We start from the raw sequence: 5,228 nt of genomic DNA, 5'->3' as shown, positions 1-5,228 counted from the left end.
ATGTATATATGTTATATGTAAAAGAATTAGATAGTATATGTGATATATATTTATATGAAAATGGTACATGTGTATATTTATTGTAGAGGCAGTAGTTAGTATACATGAGATGTAAACATATACGTATATATTCATAATGTATTTTTTGTATACAATAGTATAAAATGAGAGGATCAAGAATGCATATTTTTCAGAAAAATAATGTATATGTGCGATGTTTATATCCTATGAAAAACGGTATATAATGGTCCAAAAATAGCTATTTTTATGATATGGAAATAATATATATATGTATACACATGATGAAAAGATGATCAAATGAATCACCGAAAATAAGATAGTATATGTAGGATACGTGTTTATGAAAATATTCTATAGGTATACTCATGGTAAAGGAAAATAATTACTACAAGATGCGTATGTGCATGTGATGAGAAAAAATCATTAAAGGAATGCATGTAAAATAATATCCTTGTATATAGAGTAGAATATATACCTTGTAGTTCTAAAAAATACTTGTGCCACTATACTCAGGCCCCAGTAGGAGTTCTTGTATTAAACTCGTAAACTTGGGTCTGCTGGGTCTGCTCATGTTAGTACTAAAGGAAATAAATTCTGAAAATGGTCGAGCTTATGAAACTTAATTGAGCCAGAGCCCGTTCTTTAAAAGAAAGCATGTTTGCATTTGTGAAAAATCAATTAGGCCAATAGCCTATTTTGAAATTGTTTGGGCCTACTTTGGAACTGAAATTTTATAAGCTTTTTTTTTTTTTTTTTTTTGAAAATTAATGCTTTCTGCCCCATGTTTTGCCAAGATAAAATCTGAAAATTATTGTTAGCAGCAGTTTATTAAAAGAAAAATGTTTTCGGATCTCTACCTCTTATTGGAACTATATTTCGCGAACCTGAAAAATGTCAAGTGGTAACCGGAAATCGTTTAACAAATGCCCTCACTCTTAAGTGTACCTATACCGAATTCAATACCTAACGAGAGGGGGGAGAAAAATGACTTATGTCTCACTATCGTGTCTGAATTGGTTCTTACGAACCCCATCAAGAACAACAAATGCACAAATACAACACCAAATTAGTATCATCATTAGTCAAAGGATATATATTGATACAAAAGATAAAATTCTGAGGAGAGGAAGGAAGGAAACGCTGGATTCTCTTGACGCGAAAATAGAGGACGACTAGACACGAGCAAATAAATCTGCTACTGGCTGCTCCTATGACCTGGGCAGAATTAGAGTTGAGCCACAACTCCAACAAACTCCCATGGTGTTCATGTGAAAAGAAAGAAAAGAAAAGGATTAGGTGCATATAACAAGACAAATAAGCGGCAAAATATGAGAAAAAAAAAAAAAAAAAACGCGGCATCTATAATGAGGTAGAAGTACTTAATAGCTTAGGCATAACATCCAACAAATTGTAGAGGACATTTATACAAACCAAACTAAGAAATAAAATGATAATTGAACTGGATATGCAGCCAATGATTTAGAGTAACCACTGTTCATCTAGAATCTTGTAGTCATATTTCTAAACAAATGGAGCTTCAAAGACGCAAAACTAGAAGATGACATATTTAGCAAACTCGTGAACTTAAACCAACTTTAAAGAGTTAGATTGGATCATTCAAAATATTTCTCAAAGATATAAGGAATACTAGAGTTGAACCAATTATTTGAAAAAAAAAATCAGTAGCCAATTTTGAACATTTCATTCAGTTAAAGCATGTATGGCAACAGATAGTTTTGAGAAAAGGGAGGTTTGGATTTCCCCTTTGGGACAGATTCATTTAAGTAAGGACTCTTCTTCTCACACCCAGTTAACACCTCAATTTATTTGCAACAATGCTAGGGATCCATTCCGACTGAGTATAACACTATAGACCAACTAAACTTAGAGCAAAGCCAGTATGAATCACAACAAAGAAGGAAGGGTGAAAGCATGCCTAACCCGTAAGAAAAGCTAACACATGTGATCTAACTTGAATATGTAATGGCCCGCTGTTAATGTAAAATTTCAAAGCCTAGGACTTTATTTCTAACCCATAAAACATACCGGAACACACAACATGCTGAACCAGATTTTAGCATAGAAATTATGTTTGGCACGTACTCGTTACGCAAAGGTTTTTCTAGAGAAAGAGTTGACAGCCATTATTTTCAGATTCTCAACACAAGTTTGGCTTTCATGCTTAGATAAGCAAAATTCCCCAAGTCATGATTTGAGCAGGAAACAATATCAAAGGATAGACCGAAGGCTCGTTTTCAAGTGTAAGTTTGTTCTAGATGTGCAACATAGATATTAAAGATTCTTACAAACGAGATGACCATATTCTAGAAAAGATACACCTAACAATTTATTTTCTTAGCTAGACTAACACATCGCTTTTGAAGTAAAAGATGGTTTTTTAAAGCAAGAATTTAACCACACAAGAGAGGTACATTTACATGCTAATTAACCTATTTTAAGCGCAACCGGTACGTTGGGATGAGTTTTAACCATTTCAGAGACTAAGAGAACATGGCCATTTGAACACTCGGAATTTATCTAAAAGAAAATACAGATTCCAGTTTTTTTTTTTTTTTTTTAGAGAACTTGAACGAGTAGTAACATTCAACAGGGAAGTTTTACCAAAAAAGGGACAATAGATTACCTCCTAATGTCCTTTACCAAGTTTGAACCTTCAGGTTAATCTATTAATTCTCATGAGTGAACGTAAGCAAACCAAAACTACCTAGTATATGTCCACGGAAGCACAGTGACCTGACCCTCATGCAGTACACTTCGAAGCAGTCCATTTTTTAGGAATTTTAAAACAGAACTTAAACCAGCGGTACGGTTGTTCATATGATCAACAAGTATAGTTTTTCTAAGTGTTATTAGTCCGTATTACTGATCCTCTGTATAGACTTAAGGCACAACAGAGCAGCAATAGATTCAAGTAGACAACATTATCAACAAAATTTAACAACTACATTTTATTTCTAATAAATTAAAAAAAAAATGTAGACGAGAGTGATTACATATTTAACATAAATTCTTCAAAGTTCACATAAGAAACCCATTTTTACCTTCTAACATAGCACAATGTCAACTTAAGATAAGTTCTTCCCATACTTAACCAATCACTTAAGTAAGACAAACCAAATCAAGAAAACCTCAAAAAAAAAAAAAAAACAAATACCCAATTCTCTAAAAAGCTAGAATCTTTACAATATGAGAATTAAAACTTGTCTTAACCACTTCACCAATCACTTAAATAAGACAAACCAGATCAACAAAACCTCAAAACTCCAAATACCCAATTCTGCAAAAGCTAGAATCTTTACAATAATGGTATTAAACTTGTCTTTACCCACTTCACCAAACAACCCAAACATACAAATCAGATCAAGGACCTAAAAACCTTAAAATCCTGAACACCCAATTCTCCAAAAAAAAAAAAAGTATTTTCACAAAAACTTGTCCCACCCACTTTACCAAACAACCCCTTATTGACAAAACATGACCAAGAAAACTGATTGAAGTTGAAACACTAGGATCAATCACTGTTGACCTTAGCATAATATTTTACAAAGACCAAAAAAAAAGGAAGCAGTGAATTACATAGTCGCAAATCTCAATCAAGTATTCTCTATTCTTTTTAACAGAAACTATAATTCATGTTAATCCTCTACACGCTGATAAAAGACAACCACTACAACTTCTAATGAATATCCATAGCAAAGATTTGTGCGAGTGACAAATTTGTTCGCGGGTTCTGCCCATTAGTAAATAGTTTCTTTAAACACCCTTAATCATTATTTCATAAATTCAGAGGGAGTAACGACAAACAAGTCCAGGCAGGCATAAATCAAAATAAACAACAAAGCTATGTAACTGAAAACAAAGCGGCGGAGAAGACGATTTACTGACCTTCTCCGGGACAACGAACTAAGGCTATTTGTCGTCGTCGAGTCTTCGAATCCGCTCCAAATGGTCCTTGCTCAGCCGAGAACAACAAAAATTATACAACCAAAAGAACTTAAGAGTTAAAAAATAGAATTTTCTGAGAATTCGAGTTTTTAGCAAAAGGGATTTTTGAGAGGGGAAATTTATGAAAATAAATGGGTTTTTCGTGGTTGTTAAACCTTATTTAAAACAGCCCATGGAGGCTGGTATTTATAGCTAAAGTCTTAGGTGTTTCAACAGCTAGTTTGTGAGGTTTTTGCCTTGTTTTTTCGGATTAAAGGGAGGGAAAATTCTGAAATTTCAAAAAGATGAAATGATGAAGAAAAAGTTACGGATTCTCACCTTTTTCAGAGGTGAAGTGAAAGGAAAGAGCTGTTGGGGCCAAAAATCCGAAAGGTTTCTTAGCAAACCGAGCTTTGAAGATGGGGTGAGGCAGTTATCCATCGAATCATCCTTGTATTCACAAGATTCTCACATTTGCCCTCTTTGGAAGTTGAACAAGCTAGTTTGCAGAGCATTAATGGCTCTATAATCTCGTAGAAAGGGTGAGGGGACTGAGGAGATGTGATGGCGGTGGCGTCGAGGACCAGCGGTCCGATGGTGGAGCTGGTGGAGCTGGCGGAGATGGGACATGGCGGCTATGGTTGAAGAGAGAGAGGAGATGAAAGTTTAAATTAGGGCTGTTTGGTTTTGATTGAACTGAAAAATGAGTTGTTTAGTTTAGGTGGACTTGGGTAGATTTTAGTTGGAGAAAAGGACAAAAATGATCCCTTAACTATGATTGTAGGTTCAAAATAGTCCTTTAACTATGCACTTAACGGTTTTAGTCCTTTAAGTTTGTTACAAGTTAATAAAAACGGTCCCTTAACTATGAGAGTAGGTTCAAAATAGTCCCTTAACTATGCACTTAACGGTTTTGGTCCTTTAAGTTTGCCATAAGTTGACAGTTTTAATCTCGACAAAATATTCATCGAACTCTGTTTGTTAGATTTGACGAGAACTATGAAAAAAAAGGAAAAATTAGTGAGAACTCTAGATCGGTCAAATAACTCGGGACAAAACCGACGGACGTTAGTCGGTCATAGGATGGACTTCTGCGCATTTTTCCTCAAAAATAACCAATGGACTTCCATTGGTTTTCGTAAAAAACAATAAAAATTAAAAAAAAAAATAGTGTCCCTCGATTTTATCCATCGGTTTCCGTCCATCATTTTTTTCGCTTATTTTTTGTAGTGACAACTTTTTTAGTTTCTGCTATTTCTAAT

The 5,228-nt window shown here is 34.3% G+C and overlaps 1 long non-coding RNA gene across 1 annotated transcript; it reads right to left on the bottom strand.

The window, feature by feature from the left end:
• Positions 1-915: 915 nt before the first annotated feature.
• On the bottom strand, positions 916-4,657 carry LOC132614002 (uncharacterized). Its single transcript, XR_009572146.1, has 2 exons — positions 4,306-4,657; positions 916-3,993 (listed from the first exon to the last, which is right to left on the bottom strand). It is a non-coding gene; the product is annotated as an uncharacterized LOC132614002 (long non-coding RNA).
• Positions 4,658-5,228: the final 571 nt, after the last annotated feature.

This window comes from Lycium barbarum, chromosome 10, assembly GCF_019175385.1.
Source record: "Lycium barbarum isolate Lr01 chromosome 10, ASM1917538v2, whole genome shotgun sequence".
NCBI lineage: Eukaryota > Viridiplantae > Streptophyta > Magnoliopsida > Solanales > Solanaceae > Lycium > Lycium barbarum.
This window is presented reverse-complemented; position numbering and strand designations above follow the sequence as displayed.